This window comes from Odocoileus virginianus, chromosome 14, assembly GCF_023699985.2.
Source record: "Odocoileus virginianus isolate 20LAN1187 ecotype Illinois chromosome 14, Ovbor_1.2, whole genome shotgun sequence".
Taxonomy (NCBI): domain Eukaryota; kingdom Metazoa; phylum Chordata; class Mammalia; order Artiodactyla; family Cervidae; genus Odocoileus; species Odocoileus virginianus.
The window spans coordinates 31295179-31315049 of record NC_069687.1 but is presented as its reverse complement, the minus strand read 5'-3'; the positions used below and the strand labels follow the sequence as shown (position 1 = coordinate 31315049).

General features: G+C 40.8%; 1 pseudogene; it reads left to right on the top strand.

Moving 5' to 3' along the window:
• The first annotated feature begins 625 nt into the window (after positions 1–625).
• Positions 626–19871, top strand: part of LOC110145884 (UDP-glucuronosyltransferase 3A1-like) — a 35326-nt pseudogene continuing 16080 nt past the window's right edge.

Below are 19871 nucleotides of genomic sequence, written 5' to 3'. Positions count from 1 at the left end.
AGTTTATAATTTTTTCTAAAGAAAAATTTCATACTTTTATAAAAACAGAACATCTTGGTGCTCACCAATCCTATTTTATGATTCTCATTCAGAATTATAGTTTCAGCTTTTAGAGGTTCAGTCTTCTGAACCTGGACTTCCAGAGGTGTTTAAACCACTACACCAGCAACTTTCAAGAGTGGGTTATTCAGTACTTTCCAAAGAAACTGAGCAATAAAGGTAAGTTACTTTCCTTTGGTAATTAACTTCTGAGATCCTGAGAGTGGGACAACCAGCAGAGATCTTAAGCCGGTACCAGGGAGATGGGGCGTTCCGAAGGCCCTAGGAGATCTTTAGAGCAGTTCGAAAGGAGATGGGGTCCCATAACTTCCGGATGGAATCCTAAAAGGGAGTTGGGTCGGCACCATTTGGAGGTATAACTTTCTTCGATGCGATTTCCTAAGGTCCCTACCATTACTGGTTCAGAGTGTTTTTCTATCCGGAAGGTGTGGTGATCAGGTGGACTTGAGAGGGTTAAAGATCAGCACACTAATCCCTCCTTCCCGGTGCCCAGGTTTAGGGAGGGTGAGGACAGAATATCCATTTGTGTACTTTCCTGGGGAGGAGAGGCCAAAGGGCGAGACGGACGTACAGAGCAAAGACCCACAGGAACTCTGTCCCCGGCTCCCGGCCCGCGTCTTTCCTTCACTGCCTGCGCGCTACGCGTGCGGAGGGCGCGCAGGTTCCGGGGCGCCGTGCGCGCAGCCTAGGGCTCGGCTCCGGAGCGACGATGGGGGCGCAGCGGTGCTTCTTCTAGTTCGGTATTTACTGCCTGCGCTCCTGCTCTCAGAGGCCGCCAAAATCCTGACTATATCCTCACTGGGTGAGTGCTTGGCCGGAGAATCCGGACAGGCCTGTCCCAGGCTCCCGGCCAGGAGTCATGCCAACAACCCCCTTAGAGGGTCTTTTCATAGGGCTTTCCAGGCTGGGCTTGTGTCCTAGGCTGGAGGAGGGAGAGGCTGGTGAGGGCTGTGGGGCAGAGAGAGGTCTCTACCACCAAGGCGAAATTATTTGATAGCCCTGGAGAAGAGGAGCAGTTTCCTATCCTCTCTTTTATTTGCTCTGGATGCGCTTCCCGTGGGCACAGGGGGAGCCAGAAGTTTTGGTCTATTTCTGAGCTTGAGACCCCAGGCCGTCTCCTCCACGGTACCTGTGGGATTTTCAGAGCGTCACTCTGAACTTCTGAGGGGTGTGCAGCAGATGCCAGTAGAAAGTAGAAGGTGGAGTCCATTTTAGGCTCTGGGGACAGGTGCTCCTGGGACAGCAGCACGAACTGGGAATGTTTCCTGACTGGGAAACTGAGCGGGCGGGCAGATGGGAGGACCCCGGGCCGTGGCGCATTGGGAGCCCCTCTCTCACCCGTGCTGATGGAAGCTTTTGGAGTGTGGAGCCGTTGATTCTGCGCATGGTGGACCCAGTTTTATTTCCATTACTTTTGCCCCAGAGAGAACAGAAGACAAAAGGGGAAATTTTATCAGGATAAGGAGTCCTCAGAGGATGGAGTTTCTCCAAGAGTTTTATTTGACCCATCCTGAAAAGATGGTGGGCTCCCTAGCTTGCTTTTAGATCCCAGAGAACCTGGGGATCCTAGAGCTGGAAGAAATCACAGAATTCCTGTCACTGGGCCTCCCCGTTTATTTCCTGAGAGGAAAACGGAGGGTCAGGGAAATGAGGTGCCTTTTACAAGAGCACAACAGACCTCTCACACACTGGGAATTCACTTATGATTTCTTACCTCAAAACCATCCTCTTCCACAGATTCCACTCTTTTCCTTTTTTATAGTAGGGATTTCTAAAACGCCTATTATAAACCTATTTTTAAATGAAAGAGGTAATGGAGAAAAAGTTTTCTCTCTTGAAAGCACACTGTCCTCCAGCCTCAACTCCAAGGACAGAGCTGGGGCAGTTAACCAGGTGCCGGAAGCCCCACCTTTGCCCCTTATGAAGGGCCCCGTGAACAGCTGTGTCTGTGCCAACCTCTTCTCCCTTGCAACCGTTTCTTCCAACAGTTAATGTGGACAAGAGCAGGCAGTCTAAGCAGGGATACTATGTTTTATGTAATTTGTGTTACCTCAGGCAACACAAGTATGGATATAAAATACTAGAGTAATTCCCACAGATACACACTATGTCGTTCTGTACCACTCTCTGGGTTTCCCAGGTGTCTCGGTGGTAAAGAATCCACCTGCCCATTCAGGAGACGAGGGTTTCCATCCCTGGGTCGGGACGATCCCCAGAGAAGGAAATGGCAATCCACATCAGTATTCTTGGCTGGGAAATTCCTTGGACAGAGAAGCCTGATGGGCTGTATAGTCCATGGGGTCGCACGAGTCGGACACGACTTATCAGCTGAGCCCTGCACGTACTACTATCACTGACCTGATGACTGTGGGACTTTCCTCTCTCTAACGACCCCCACTTCCCAACTTTGGCAAGTCTGTCCCTTCCCTGGAGATCTGGCTTTCTCTGCTGCTGAGACGCACAGATGCAAGAAAAATGCCCCATGATAGTACATAATTTTAGAAAGGATATTGGTGTAATGGAGCTCACATCTCTCCCAAGGATTAAGCCTCTCTTTCTTAAAGATCCCAGGATTGTCCTAGGATGGATGTCCAATTTCTCATGCATATAAGATACTGCAAGCCCATCCTATGGAGCCCCCAGTTTTCTTGCTTGTCTTAATGGATGTGAGACATTCAACTGAGAAACTTCCTGGGAAATATATGTGAATCTCAAGCATTTTGACTCTAAGTGGTGGCTCCACATCTTTTCGTCCAATGGCTGTTTCTTAGAACCAAACTCAAGCTTCTATATTTCTGGCTCCTACTCTAGCATTCATGTCCAAAGAGAAGAATTTCAGAAATAGCTTGGATTGACTGTCTATTAGGAACGCTCCACACTCACATGCGTGGCACTGGGCCAGAATATCTACCAGTGCAGTTATTTTTTTTAGGCTATGGCATCTCCATAAGCCCCCAGCTAAAATGCAGTGTGTGCCTTAGGATCAGGAACTCCAAAGACTGAAACATCAAAATTATATTACATTGCTGCAAAGACCACAAGTCATAAGAGGGAATCTTTAGTGGAGGATTGTGCTAGGCCAAAGATCTGGGCAGGCAGAATATAGGTATCCAGTCTGGGGCTTAACCAGAGTGAGAAAGAGGAACTGGAGAAACTCATCTTTCTCTACTCACGGTCAGCTTTCTGTTATCTTACCCTGGTTTGCCCCACACCTCCACATCAATTTCATACCCTCAGTTCTCATCTTCACAAAAATGATATATATTGTTCCTAGGTGGAAGCCATGTTTTACTAATGCACCGGGTGTCTCAGATTCTTCAGGATCATGGTCATAACGTCACTTTGCTTTCTAATAGAGGAAGAAGTCTAGCCTCAGGTATCTTTTATCATAATTACTGAATTCTTCAATCCAAGTCAAAAAGAGGCAATGCCCTTTGTATAGTACTGCTTAGCACAAAACTTTTTTGAATCTAGTATTGAAATAATGGACAAAATGTGTAGTGTGTGTGTGTGTGTGTTTATGTTAAGTGCTGGATATCTTCTTTTTTTTTTAAGTGTTCCCTCTTCATTTTTTGGAAGCATTTTATTTTTAGACCTATTTATTTTTAATTGAAGGATACGTGCTTTACTGTATTGCATCTTGGTTTCTAACAAACGTCAACATAAATCAGCCATAGGTCCACCCATGTCCCCTTCCACTTGAATATCCCTCCCACCTTCCTCCCCATTCCACCCCTCTAGGTTGTTGTTGAGCCCGGTTTGAGTTCCCTGAATCATACAAGTGCTGGATATCTCAATAAATTCTACATTTTGTTTGTCTATAGTTTACCCCTTATCTGGATGTCACTTTATTTCAGGCAAGCCTCTATACATTATTATTGAAAAATCAATCACCTCATGAATTGTATATATCGATGTCAGAAGTTCTTGAGTCACTGAATCTCGTGACTGGTTGAAAGAGTTTCAGCTAAAGTGAAGCTTATCAATCTGGTCAGCTCTTCTCTGTTGACAGATAAGGATACAGAAGCTCAGGGAACTTGAATGATTTGTTTGAGTTCACACAGCCAGTTGACAGAGTTGGGTGAATCTGGGACTTTAACCTCTGGGTTTCTCCATCACAGTTGCTAAAACTTAAATTAAAAAAAAAAATCCAAAATTAAGCAGCTTTGTTGGAAAAATAAGTCTGATCAATTATAAAATTCTGAAGATGAATTTCCAGCTTTGCTCTTGTTTAGACTGTTCTAAGAGAGTGACTTACTTTATTTTGGGGGGCTCCAAAATCACTGTAGATGGTGACTGCAGCCATGAAATTAAAAGACGCTTACTCCTTGGAAGAAAAGTTATGACCAACTTAGACAGCATATTAAAAAGCAGAGACATTACTTGGCCAACAAAGGTCCATCTAGTCAAGGCTATGGTTTTTCTAGTGGTCATGTATGGATGTGAGAGTTGAACTATAAAGAAAGCTGAGCACCGAAGAATTGATGCTTTTGAACTATGGTATTGGAGAAGACTCTTGAGAGTCCCTTGGACTGCAAGGAGATCCTACCAGTTCATCCTAAAGGAGATCAGTCCTGGGTGTTCATTGGAGGGTCTGATGTTGAAGCTGAACTCAAATACTTTGGCCACCTGATACGAAGAGCTGACTCATTTGAAAAGACCCTGATGCTGGGAAAGATTGAGGGCAGGAGGAGAAGGGGATGACAGAGGATGAGATGGTTGGACGGCATCACCGACTCAATGGACATGAGTTTGGGTAAACTCTAGGAGTTGGTGATGGACAGGGAGGCCTGGTGTGCTGCAGTTCATGGGGTTGCAAAGAGTCAGACACGACTGAGTGACTGAGCTGAACTGAACTGAAAACAGTGTTAATCACCTTCTAGATTGGGTTCCATATTGTTCATCAAATATCCCTTCTATCCATACCCCTTTGTATCCACCTTGACTGTCAGTTGTAATGATTTCATACATGATCATTTCATTTTGGTGGTTCCCATGGCTTTGAGAAACTGCCAAAAGACCCTCTATCTCTTTAAAAAACTTACACAACACTCCAAAATCTGCAAACAGTTTGGGGGTTCTTCTTAGTTTTACCTGAGTTTTAATCGAAGTCCAGAGTTTCTTTCAGTATTCACATATCAATGAAAATTTCTGAGGTTTTGAAATAAAATATTCATTTTTCTCTTCCCTTGGTGATGGCAGACTAAGATGTTGTATCCTTTATTCTCAGGGCTAAGGTGAGCACCACTTGATATAGGGCAGAGCCCATGAGTCTAGTTAAAGTACCTGTGTGGATAATTTCCCTATAGTGATTTTTATTTACAACTTAAATAAATGACTTCAAAAAATGAAAGTAGCAGATATTTCTGATATTAGATGCACTATTGTTTCCATCAAAAACTGAAATCACAAGTAGCAGGTTCCACCCTAAAAAGAACTTAATTGTCTGAAGTTCTGACTCTTTTCCTTTCCCCAAGACAGCTTCTCTGTATCTCTGTCTACTAGCTGGATGTTCCCCAAGTGACAGGTCCTCTTTGTTTTGGGGAGAACTGTATAGTTACATCACTGATTGGCTGACTTATCCACACTCAAGCCAATATCTGCCTGGAGAAACTTTCTCTTGACTGGACAATTCTCACTCTTTTCAGCAAGTTCTGTTTTCTTTGGGTGTGTCGGTATGAGAGTACATCAAAGAAAGTCCATGTTGGAATTCAGGCTTTTAACTGGGCTCGTGGGCTCTTCCCTTTATCAGGTGGTGTCTCACCTGAGAACAAAATATACAATATCTTAGTCTACTGTTATCAAGAGAAAGCAATTTGAGGCGCTTATATAGCTTAATAAAATACAACTGTATTTCCCTCTGAATTTTAGAACCAACTGAGAGAAAGTTACCGGAGTTAGACAGATGAATATCAAAATGTTACCTTTGTCAAGTTGGTTCAGGGACTTGTCCATAGATATTCATTAAATATCAAAGTTAGGTAACAGCGTGGAAAGAGACCCTGTATAATCTCTAGGTGTTATTCTGCCTCATCATTGATGGTAGCCATTCCTGGCTTTGGGTCAGTTTAGTTCAGTTCAGTAGCTCAGTCATGTCCGACCCTTTGTGACCCTATGGACTGCAACACACCAGGCTTTCCTGTCCCTCACCAACTCCCAGAGCTTACCCAAACTCATGACCATTGAATCGGCGATGCCATCCAACCATCTCATCCTCTGTCATCCCTTTCTCCTCCTGCCTTCAATCTTTCCCAGCATCAGGGTCTTTTCCAAGGAGTCAGTCAGTTCTTTGCCTCAGGTGGCCAAAGTACTGGAGCTTCAGCTTCAGCATCAGTCCTTCCAATGAATATTCAGGACTGATTTCCTTTATGATTGACTGGTTTGATCTCCTTGTGGTCCAAGGGATTATCAAGAGTCTTCTCGAACACCTCAGTTCAAAAGCATCAATTCTTCAGCGCTCAGCTTTCTTTATAGTCCAACCCTCACATCCACACATGACTACTGGAAAAACCATAGCCTTGACTAGATGGATCTTTGTTGGCCAAGTAATATCTCTGCTTTTTAATATGCTGTCTAGTTTGGTCATAGCTTTTCTTCCAAGGAGCAAGTATCTTTTAATTTCATGGCTGCAGTCACCATCTGCAGTGATTTTGGAGCTCCCCCCCCCAAAATAAAGTCTCTCATTGTTTCCATTATTTCCCCATCTATTTACCATGAAATGTTGGGAGTGGATGCCATGATCTTTGTTTTTTGACTGTTGAGTTTTAAGCCAACTTTTTCACTCTCCTCTTTCACTTTCATCAAGAGGCTCTTTAGTTCTTCTTTGCTTTCTGCCATAAGGGTGGTGTGAGGCTGGCTTCGGGCGGTTTCATCATGTGTATGCATTGCAACGTACTCAGGAAGACTCTAACTCGAGCTCTTCCTCTATGTGGTGCTCTTTTGGTTTTCTGGCATTCTGCGTTGTGAATTCTAGCTGCTGTGGGAGACAGCCAGGCCAGATCTGGGAACCTCTTGCATGAGCTGTACCTGGAAATTTTCTTCAGCCAGCCATCAATGCCCTGAACTGCTGGGTGTCCAGTGTCTAAAAGCCATTTTATTGTATATTGTTCTTTTTTTTTTAGTTGTTTAAAGTAAGAAGTAAATATAATCTTGTTACTTTCTCTGGGCCACAGAAATTCCTTATCTTCATTGTTATAAAACATTTTTGAAGTAATATTGCATAAACTGCACATATTTAAAGTATATATGTGTATATACATATATATATATATATATATATATACACAAGTATATATATAACTGTGAAACCAACATAATTAAGATATCAAAATATATTCCTTACCCCCAAAGATTTCTCATGTCCTTTTGCAGGTTCCCCTTCTGGACCTTTCTTCTCACTTTCCAATTCTCATTGCCAGTCAATTGCTAATATGTCACCATATGTTAGTTTGCATCTTCTAGATTTTACATAAATTTGATCATAATTACTCTTTTATTTTACTCAGCATAATTATTTTGAGATTCATTTACATCATGTGTCTGAATAGTTCATTCCCTTTTATGCTGAGTAATGTGCTATTGCATAGATCATTACAACATGTTTATTGAATTTGGACATTAGAGTTGTTTCCAGTTTTGTGCTATTAAAAATAAACCTGCTATTGACACTTGTGACCAAGGCTTTGTATGAACATCTGCTGTCTTTTCTCTGAAGTAATTGCTAACAATGCAGTGACAATTAGGTATATGCAGCATTAGGTGTATGTTTAAGTTTTAAAGAAATGGTCAAACTATTTTCTAAAATGGTTCTAACATTCTACTTTCTCACAAAAAGTGAGAATGCAAGTTCCATGTATACCAAATCCTTGTCAATACTTGGTGTAGTTAGTCTTTTCAACTTTAGCCATTCTTGTGTAGGTGTTTACTTTTATTTAGTTCTGGTTTTTGCTTGCATTTCCTTCATGACTGTTGACGCTAGGCATTTTTTATGTGTCTGTCACCCATATATCTTCACTGGTGATACATGGGTGACACACGATTTATCAGGGCTCCCCTGATAAATGGTAAAGCATCTACCTGTAATGCGGGAGACCTGGGTTTGATCCGTGGGTTGGGGAGATCCCCTGGTGAAGGGAATGGCAACCCACTCCAGTATTCTTGCTAGGAAAATTCCATGGACAGAGGAGCCTGGTAGGCTACAGTCCATGAGGTCACAAAGAGTCAGATACTACTGAGCGACTTCACTTTCACTTTTCATGGTTTGTTACATTTTTCCCATTTTCTTTTTTTGGCCACCCCACCCATCTTGCAGGATCATAGTTCCCCAGCCAGGGATTGAACTCATACTCTGGCAATGAAAGCACTGAATCCTAATCCATGGACCACCAGGGAATTCCCAAATTTTCCCCTTTTTTTAAAGTTGAGTAGCTTGTTTTCCTGTTATTGAATTTTCAGAATCCTTTAAATATATATTTTGATTATGAATGTTTCATCACATATAAGCTTTGCAAATATTCTCTCCCAGTTTATGGCTTATCTTTTTCATAGCAGTGTCTTTTGAAGAGCACAATTTCTAATTTTGATGAGATTGAATTTCATGCTTTTGCTATATGTATTGGTATGAATATATAATTTTTTGTTTATTCTACTAAAATGAATTTCACTGATTGATATTCAAATATTAAACTAACCTCATTTCATGGGAACGTTGATGGACTTGGTCAAGATATATATTCCATTTTATATATTTTTAGATTCAGTTGCCTTAAATTTTGGTTTAAAATTTTATATCTGTATTCATGTGGGATATTGTCCTGTGATTTCTTTGAGATGTGTTTTTCTGGCATTGATATCAGTACAATGCTTGCCTTATAGGATGAATTTGGGAGTGCTCTTTCCTTAGTTTTCCAGAAGAGTTTGCATCTATGGGGGCTAGTCTGGTGCTGTGGTAGGCTGAAAGCCTGGGTTTCTGGAAGCTTGTTGGCAGTCCAGATTTGCAGGGGCTGGCCTGATACTATGGGCTTCCCCAGTGACTCAGGGGTAAAGGATCCCCCTGCTGTGCAGGAGACACAGGAGATGCGGGTTGGTACCTGTTGTCAGGAAGACCCCTGGAGAAGGAAATGGCAACCCGCTTCAGTATTCTTGTCTGGAAAAATCCCATGTAGCCTGGTGGGCTACACTCCTTCGGGTCACAAAAGAGTCAGACATGAGTGAGCAACTGAGGTACTGAGCACACAATCTTGCTATGTTTTTCTTGTTGGAAGTGAGTCCTGAGGTCCAGCCCACACTCAAGGGGAGATGAGTTAATGGGAGCTTGAATACCAGGAGGAAGGAATGTGAAGGAGGAGGGGCAGCCTCAGAGGCTGTCTACCACACCTATTTGTCCCAGGTGGCACTAGTGGTAAAGAATCTACCTGGAAATGGCAACCCACTCCAGTATTCTTGCCTGGAGAATTTCATGGACAGAGAAGCCTGGTGAGCTGCAGTCCTTGGGTTTGAAGAGTCAGACATGAATGAAGTGACTTCACAGGCACATGCATGGCCTGATAATTGGGGTAAACCTGAGTTGTGAGAGTCTTTAGGAGTCTGGGACCATGGGAGCTGGCAGGCAACAGGGTGGGCCAGGGACCTGGGTTTGTGGGAATGCCTGGGAAGCCCGGTGCCATGGAAGGCATCTCTGACTGTGGAAGTCAGTTCTCTGCTGGCGTGGGCCAGTGTCAGGGTACATGGTAAAGCTGGATCTTACTTCACTTTCTTTCTCCCATGGGAAAGGTAACTGTCCCTATGCTGGGCTGCCTGGGCTTGCTGGAGAGGTAAGGTGGGTAATGTGAATCTATCATTCCTACTCTCTTCAATACATCTTTTCTCATTTCTGTGCTTTGCCCAGATGCTGTGATCCCTTGCCTGGAATCCTTAGCTCCTGTGAAGTTATTTTCATGCATGAATAGTTGTTCAGATTGGTGTTTCTGGGAGGGGATGGGGCTAGAAATCCTTATACCATCATTTTACTCGTGTTACTTAAGGAGTTTGCTGTTTCCATACTCAAGTGTTTGTGAGTTTCTCAAATTCTTTCTGTTTCTGATTTCTAATTTCATTCCACTGTGTTGGAGAAAATAACCATGTACTTTTTTTTTTATTTATTGTGTTTTAGTAATGGCTTAAACATGGTGTGTTCTGGAGAATGTTCTATGTGCACTTGAAAAAAATACATTTTGCTGTTGTTGGGTGGAGTACTTTATAGATCCCTGTTATCCATAATTGGTTTATAGTTGTGTTCAAACATTTGGCTTCCTTGTTGATATCCTAATTCTGCATCCATTTTAGTTCCTGTATGCTCCCTTTTTTATCTTCTGTACATTAAGTGGATATTTTCTATTTTGTATTTTAAATTCTTTAATAATTTATTCACTATTTTAAAAGTTGTTTTTTTCCTTAGCAGTTGTTTTTCATTTCAGTTCAGTCACTCAGTCATGTCTGACTCTTTGTGACCCCATGGACTGCAGATCACCAGGCCTCCCTGTCTATCACCAACTCCCAGAGTTTACCCAAATTTATGTCCACTGAGTTGGTGATGTCATCCAACCATCTCATCCTCTGTTGTCCCCTTCTCCTCCTGCCTTCAATCTTTCCCAGCATCAGGGTCTTTTCCAATGAGTCATTTCTTCGCATCAGGCGGCCAAAGTATTCGAGTTTCAGCTTCATCATCAGTCCTTCCAATGAACACCCAGGACTGATCTCCTTTAGGATGGACTGGTAGGATCTCCTTGTAGTCCAAGCAACTCTCAAGAATCTTTTCCAACACCACATTTTAAAAGCATCAATTCTTCAGGGCTCAGCTTTCTTTTTAGTCCAACTCTCACATCCATAGCTGACTACTAGAAAAACCATAGCCTTGACTAGATGGACCTTTGTTGGCCAAATAATGTCTCTGCTTTTTAATATGCTAAGTTGGTCATAACTTTCCTTCCAAGGAGTAAGCCTCTTTTAATTTCATGGCTGCAGTCACCATCTACAGTGATTTTGGAGCCCCCCCCCCAAATAAAGTCTGCCACTATTTCCACTGTTTCCCCATCTATTTGCCATGAAGTGATGGGACCAGATGCCATGGTCTTAGTTTTCTGAATGTTGAACTTTAAGCCAACATTTTTACTCTCATCTTTCACTTTCATCAAGAGGCTCTTCAGTTCTTCTTTGCTTTCTGCCATAAGGGTGGTGTCATCTGCATATTCGAGGTTACTGATATTTCTCCTGGCAATCTTGATTCCAGCTTGTGCTTCTTCCAGCCCAGCGTTTCTCATGATGTACTCTGCATATAAGTTAAACAAGCAAGGTGACAATATATAGCCTTGATGTACTATTTGGAGCCAGTCTGTTGTTCCATGTCCAGTTCTAACTGTTGCTTCCTGACTTGCCTACAGATTTCTCAAGAGGCAGGTCAGGTGGTCTGGTATTCCCATCTCTTGAAGAATTTTCCACAGCTTGTTGTGATCCACACAGTCAAAGGCTTTGGCATAGTCAATAAAGCAGAAATAGATGTTTTTCTGGAACTTTCTTGCTTTTTTGATGATCCAGTGGATGTTGGCAATTTGATCTCTCGTTCATCTGCCTTTTCTAAAACCAGCTTGAACATCTGTAAGTTCATGGTTCACGTATTGTTTAAGCCTGGCTTGGAGAATTTTCACTATTACTAGCATGTGAGATGAGTGCAATTGTGCGGTAGTTTGAGCATTCTTTGGCATTGCCTTTCTTTGGGATTGGAATGAAAACTGACCTTTTTCAGTCCTATGGCCACTGCTGAGTTTTCCAAATTTGCTAACATATTGAGTGCAGCACTTTCACAGCATTATCTTTTAGGATTTTTTTTTCATTTATTTTTATTAGTTGGAGGCTAATTACTTTACATCATTACAGTAGTTTTTGTCATACATTGAAATGAATTAGCCATGGATTTACATGTATTCCCCATCCCGGTCCCCCCTCCCACCTCCCTCTCCATCCGATCCCTCTGGGTCTTCCCAGTGCACCAGGCCCGAGCACTTGTCTCCTGCACCCAATAGCTCAGCTGGAATTCCATCACCTCCACTAGCTTTGATCATAATGATGTTTCCTAAGGCCCACTTGACTTCACATTCCAAGATGTCTGGCTCTAGGTGAGTGATTACACTGGGTCATGAAGATCTTTTTTTGTACAGTTTTTATGTGTATTCTTGCCACCTGTTCTTAATATCTTCTGCTTCTGTTAGGTCCATACCGTTTCTGTCCTTTATTTAGCCCACCTTTGCATGAAGTATTACCTTGGTGTCTCAAATTTTCTTTGAGAGATCTCTAGTCTTTCCCGTTCTATTGTTTTCCACTATTTCTTTGCACTGATCACTGAGGAAGGCTTTCTTATCTCTTGTTGCTATTCTTTGGAACTCTGCCTTCAAATGGGTATATATTTCCTTTTCTCCTTTGCTTTTTGCTTCTCTTCTTTTCACAGCTATTTGTAAGCCTTCCTCAGATAGCCATTTTGCTTTTTTGCATTTCTTTTTCTTGGAGATGGTCTTTATCCCTGTCTCCAGTACAATGTCATGAACCTCTGTCCATAGTTCATCAGGCACTCTGTCTATCAGATCTAGTCTCTTAAATTTATTTCTCACTTCCACTGTATAATCATAAGGGATTTGAATTAGGTCATATCTGAATGGCCTAGTGGTTTTCCCTACTTTCTTCAATCTAAGTCTGAATTTGGCAATAAGGAGTTCATGATCTGAGCCATAGTCAGCTCCTGGTCTTGTTTTGCTGACTGTATAGAGCTTCTCAATCTTTGGCTGCAAAGGATATAATCAATCTGATTTCGGTGTTGATGGTTATGTCCATGTGTAGAGTCTTCTCTTGTGTTGTTGGAAGAGAGTGTTTGCTATATCCAGTGCATTCTCTTGGCAAAATTCTATTAACCTTTGCCCTGCTTCATTCTGTACTCCAAGGCCAAATTTGCCTGTTACTCCAGGTGTTTCTTGACTTTCTACTTCTGCATTCCAGTCCCTTATAATGAAAAGGACATCTTTTTAGGGTGTAAGTTCTAGAAGGTCTTGTAGGTCTTCATAGCAGTTGTTTTAGGACTTACTGTATACATCTTCTCTCATTTCTCATTAGAATCACCTGCTTGGAACTGCCCTGGAGGTCCAGTGGTTAGGACTCTGTGCTTCCACTAGAGGGGGTGAGGGTCTGATCCCTGGTCAAGGAACTAAGATCCCACATGCTGCCCTGTGCAGCCAAGAGATATGTATATATGCATACATATATACCAAGTGAGCTTCCCAAGTGGCTAAAGTGGTAAAGAATCTGCCTGCCGATGCAGGAGACACAGGTTCCATCCCTCGGTTGGGACGATCCCCTGGAGTAGGAAATGGCAAAACCCATTCCAGTATTCTTGCCTGGAAAATTCCATGGACAGAGCCTGGTGGGCTAAAGGCCATGGGTTCGGAAAGAGTCAGACACCACTAAGCCACTGGACACATGTATGTATATGTGTGTGTGTGTGTGTGTGTGTGTGACTATATGTCACTTGCTTAATTAAATTTCTACTAACTTAATTCCAGTGAGATATAGAGCTGTTACTCATTTAGAGTTCTCCATTGTCCTCTTTTCAATGGCATTTTTGTTATACATATTACATCTATAAATGTTACAAACTGAACAATGCTTTGTTATAGTTATTACTTAAATTATTTTTATATCTTTTATGAAGGAGGGCAAGTATATATGTAAAACTTTTGTTCTATCAAACTTAGTATTTTTAATTTGTGTTTCTTATAATTTTATGTGTTAGTACCATCTGGATTCTTTTTCTTGGCCCAGTTTGGCTTTCCTCAGCCCCACTGCTCTTTTTGTTGTTGACAATATATTACATTTCCATGTGTTATAGACCCAATAATATATTATATAACATACTATATAATATATGCATATTATTTGTAGGATTTCTTTTAAAATCAGTTATGAGAACTTTGAAGATAAGCAAATAGATCTCTTTCATGGAAAGACTGAGGATGTGTTAGTCTGCTGCTCTCTGCTGGGTCCAGGAGGGTTAGCCATAGCGGATCCTCATGAGCAGATGGAAATCTGTTGCTATATCCTTGTGTTTCTTGTGGATGTGAATGCCATCTGCTCTGAAATCTAGAGGACTGGGGGGCTTGTCCATCAAGTAGAGGCTTTAAATGTTGGAGCTCCAGATGTGGAGGTTCAAACCCTTTGCTTCTCAGGAAGAAGCTGGGAGTTATGAGTTCCTTCTCAACTGTGGGTTGTTGTGTCAGGGCTGGGGTGTATGGTAAGACTGTGTCTCAGCCTCTCCTTCCCGTTTTGATGTGCTGTTTTCTTTGTTTGCTCAACAGATGCATAGTTACTCAGCTAGTTCCTGGATCTCTTTCAGAGGGAATTGATCTGTATGCTACAGATATGATGGGTTCATGGAGCCATCAAATAGAAGTTCAAGACCCTCGTACGTCACCATCTTTTTTTAAAAAACCTTTTTATTTTGTATTGGAGTAGAGCCAATTAACAATGTTGTGATAGCTTCAGGTGAGCAGTGAAAGGACTCAGCCATACATATACATGTGTTCATTCTCCCCCAAACTCCCCTCTCATCCAGGCTGCTGCTGCATAACATTGAGCAGAATTCCATGTGCTATACAGTAGGTCCTTGTTGGTTATTCATTTTGAATATAGCATTATGTACATGTCCATCCCAAACGTTCCAACTTATCCCTTCCTTCCATTCTTCTCCCCCACTCCTGGGGCAACCGTAAGTTCATTCTTTAAGTCTGTGAGTCTCTTTCTGTTTTGTAAGTAAGTTCATTTGCATCATTTCTTTTTTGATTCCACATATAAGGGATGCCGTATGGTATTTCTCCTCCTGTGTCTGATTTACTTCATTCAATATGTATGTCACCATCTTGAATTGGAACTGACAGCTTCATTCTTTTGTGTGTGGAGATCAAGTTTTCCCAGTATCACTTGTTGAAAAGACTTTGCTTTCTCATCGAATGGTCATGGTCCCTTGTCAAAAATGTTTTTGGGAGCTCTTTTTCTATTGGTCTGCATGTCTGTTTTATTCCAGTTCCGTACTGTATTAATTACTGTAGCTTTCCATTGAATTTTGAAATCAGGAAGTGTGATTCCTCCAGCTTTGTTCTTTTTCATGATTGCTTTGGCTGTGGGTGGTACAGTGGTAAAGAACCTGCCTACCAATGCAGGAGATGCAAGAGACTCAGGTTCAATCACTGGGTCGGGAAGATCCCCTGGAGTATTAAATGGCAACCCACTCCAGTATTCTTGCCTGGAAAATTCCACACAGAGGAGCCTGGTGGGCTACAGTCTATAGGGTCGCAAAGAGTGGGACACTCCTGAGCATGGGTGCTTGTGGCATTGGCTATTTGAGATATTAGAGATTTCAAAGGAGTTTTAAGATGGGGTTTTTTTCCATTACTGCAAAAGACATTATTGAGATTTTGATAGGAGTTGCATTGAATCTGTAGATCATTTTGGGTGGTATTGACATCTTAACAATATGAGTCTTCCAATTCATGAACATAGAATGTATTTACATTTATTTGTCTTCTCTAATTTCCTTCAACATTGCTTTGCAGTTTTCACTTCACGAATCTTTCAACTCTTTGGCTAAGCTAAATCCTAAGTACTTTATTCTTTTTGATGCTATTGTATGTGGAATTCTTTTTGAAAATATTTTAGAGTATTCATTTACAGTATAGAAATGCAACTGATTTTTATGTATGAACTTTTTATCTTGTTACTTTGATGAATTCATTTTTTAGTTCTAACATTTTTTTGTGTGGAATCTTTAGGGTTTTTAACATGTAAGATTACATCAGAGAACAGAGATTCTTTTACTTTTTCCTTTGTGATTTGGATGCCCTTTTTTTCTTCCTTGCTTCCTTTGCCTGAATACTCTGGCTACATCTTCCAATACTATATTGAGTAGAAATAGTTAAGAAGTCTCCTTGCCTTGTTACTGACCTTAGTGGAAAATTTTCAGTCCTACTTCACTGAGTATGATGTTTGCTATTGGTTTTTCATATATGGTTTTTATTATGTTGAGGTTCAGTTCAGTTCAGTTGCTCAGTTGTGTCCGACTCTTTGCGACCCCATGGACCGTAGCACGCCAGGCCTCTCTGTCCATCATCAACTCTTGGAGTCTACCCAAACCCATGTCCATCGAGTCGGTGATGCCATCCAACCATCTCTTCCTCCTGCCCTTAATCTTTCCCAGCATCAGGGTCTTTTCAAATGAGTCAGGCTTTCACATCAGGTGGCCAAAGTATTGGAGTTTCAGCATCAGCATCAGTCCTTCCAATGAACACCCAGGACTGATTTCCTTTAGGATGGACTGGTTGGATCTCCTTGCACTCCAAGGGACTCAAGAGTTGAGGTAGTTTCCTTCTATTTCTAGTTTGTTGAGTGTTTTTCTTTAAATTACAAATGGATGTTGAATTTTATCAAATGCTTTTTCTGCAACAGTTGAATTGGTCATGGGATTTTTGTCCTTCATTCTGTTAATATAGTATCTTTATCAACTGGTTGTTGTTTACTGAGCTATCTTTGTCTTCGAGGAATAAATCATTGTGTATAATCCTCTTCATATTCTGTTGAATTTGATTTGCTGCTTTTTTGTTTAGGGCTTTTGTATCAATGTTCATAAAGGACATTAGTCTATAGGTTTCCTTTTTTTGTAGTGTCCTTGTCTGGCTTTCCCAAATTGGGAAAGGAGTACATCAAGGCTATATATTGTCACCCTGCCTGTTTAACTTTAATACAGAGTACATCATGTGAAATGCCAGGCTGGATGAAGCACAAGCTGGAATCAAGATTGCTGGGAGAAACATCAATAACCTCAGATATGCAGATGTTACCACCCTTATGGCAGAAAGCAAAGAGGAACTAAAGAGCCTCTTGATAAAGGTGAAAGAGGAGAATGAAAAAGCTGGCTTAAAACTCAGTATTCAAAAAACAAAGATCATGGTATCTGGTCCCATTACTTCATGGCAAACAGATGGGGAAACAATGGAAACAGAGATAGATTTTATTTCCTTGAGCTCCAAAATCATTGCAGATGGTGACTGCAGCCATGAAATTAAAAGATACTTGCTCCTTGGAAGAAAAGCTGTGACCAGCCTAGACAGCATATTAAAAAGCAGAGACATTACTTTGCCAACATAGGTCTGTCTAGTCAAGGCTATGGTTTTTTCAGTGGTCGTGTATGGGTGTGAGAATTGGACTATAAAGAAAGATGAGGGCCAAAGAATTGATGCTTTTGAACTGTGGTGTTGGAGAAGACTCTTGAGAGCTCCTTGGACTGTAAGGAGATCAAACCAGTCAATCGTAAAGGAAATCAGTCCTGAATATTCATTGTAAGGACTGATGGTGAAGCCGAAACTCAAATACTTTGGCCACCTGAGGGAAAGAACTGACTCCTTAGAAAAGACCCTGATGCTGGGAAAGATTGAAGGCAGGAGGAGAAAGGGATGACAGAGGATGAGATGGTTGGATGGCATCTCCGACTTGATGGACATGAGTTTGAGCAAGCTCCAGGAGTTGGTGATGGACAGGGAGGCCTGGTGTGCTGCAGTCCATAGGGTCGCAAATAGTTGGACACGAGTGTGTGACTGAACTGTACTGAACTCTCTGGCTTTGGTATCAGGGATATACTGGCTTCATAAAATGAATTTAGAAGTGTTTCCATCTATTCAGCTCTTTGGAACAATTTGTGAAGGGGTAGTATTATTTCTTCTTTAAATGCTTGGTAGGATTTACTAGTGAAACCATTGAATCCAGACTTGATTTTATTGAGAGATTTTGACTGCTGATTTAATTTCCTTATGACTTATAAATCTATTCAAATTTTCTATTTGTGATTTACTATTAATTGGTTTTATGTCTCTAGGAATTTTAAAATTTCATCTAGATTATCCAATTTGTTGGTGTACAGTTGTTCACAGTATTTCTTATAATACTAATTTCTGTATAATTGGAGCAATAACACCATTTTCATTTTGGATTTTAGTAATTTGAGTATTCTCTCTCTCTTTTTTTTCTTAGGATTTCTAGCTAACTATTTGTCAATGTTATTGATCTTTTCACCCTGGAAGTTGCAAGCCCTCCATGGACTACAAGTTCCAAAGTAATTATTTTAGAAGATTATGCCAGTGCATTTGTTGTTTAGGTGGAGAGACAGATTTCTGGTGCTTCCTACTCTATCATCTTCCCAGAATCCTCTCCACTGTCTGTTGACCTATTTTTTTTTCATAGAGTATATGTGTGCACAAGTATATGTATATATATTATATACACATTTATATATAACTTTAATACAAAGTATATTACTTACCACGTGTGCATTCTTGACAGTTTGTTTGACACCCCATTCATCTTTGTTTTCTCACCAGTAAAACGAGGAATACCTTTAACCAAAGGCTTTAAATGGAAACTCTAACACTTTAAATGGAATAATAGTGATTGAATATTTGTAAAGTTCTTAATAAGTATTGTCATAGGATTAAAGGAATGAGAGGTCAAGAAAAAATTCAAGAAGAAAACATCTAAATATATATAAAATTATTGCAATAAGTAGACTATGATATCATGATAATACTGATCTGAGTTATGTGACATATTAAATATTTCCCTGTTGGTGTTTTCTTAGATTTAGAAAAGGAGGAACACTCATTCCAAGTTATCAGTTGGCATTCACCTGGAGATCTTGAAAATGAAATAAGGAAACGTCTGGATTTGTTTGTGACAGAAGCTTTGCACAGCAGGTAATTTATTCTCTCAGTGAAAAACCTATAATTTTAGTGACTCAAATAAATGGATGGGTACATGGATACTGGGAATACGTTTAAGAGCAATAGATGAGTTGATGGATAAATGGATGGAGAGAAGGATGAATGATATGGGGTGATGGGTGGATGGATGGAGCAGATGGTCTTAATACTATCTAGACTGTATACTGTCCTTTTTCCGTGAAAAGCATGAATTTCTGCTTTTAGTTGTGGCAGATAGTCGTGAGGGATTGTTGCTCCTGGATCTTGTTGGTGATACATCACTTATAGACTTTGTGTATACTCTCCCCAACACAGGAGGGATAGACAACTTAACTTCTCATTGTTGATAAAACAAACCCTACCCACCATTTTATACTTATTTTTTCTCCATTCTCTTTATATAAATTCAGGAATGGAAAAACACTCATCATGAACGTTGATTTTTTTTCATACTTTTAAATGCTGTTCTTTTAAATACATTAAAAATACCTCAAATACCTTGATGAAGCACAGTGAGAGATGAGCCTGAGAGTTTTTGTCATCACCTAGGATGTATAGAAAGTTCTTTATCTTTGACATGTAAGAAGAAAGATAAAATCCATGGCTCAGTTGGCTAATTGCAGTGGCTTAACCCACCCCCCTTCTTTCTTTAAAAATTCTACTCGCTATCAAGGTTGTGTTCAAATCTGACTTTCTTAAAAGTTTCTTACTCTCTAAAACTAGAAGATCAAATTCTCTCCACTTTAAAAGATCTGGTCTAAAGTACTCATTTGAAACTTTGTGTTGCCTTGTGTTGTTAGGCCTTGCCTTGTGTTGTTAGGCCTGTGTTTTTAAAGTCTATGTCTTGTTTCTTCTCTTGCAACTTGATTTCTTTGAAGACTGGTTCTACACACACACACATGTCAAATATGGTGGAATATACCAAGCATAAGGCTCCCCTGGTGGCTCAGACTGTAAAGAATCCGCCTGCAATGCAGGAGACTTGGGTTCAAT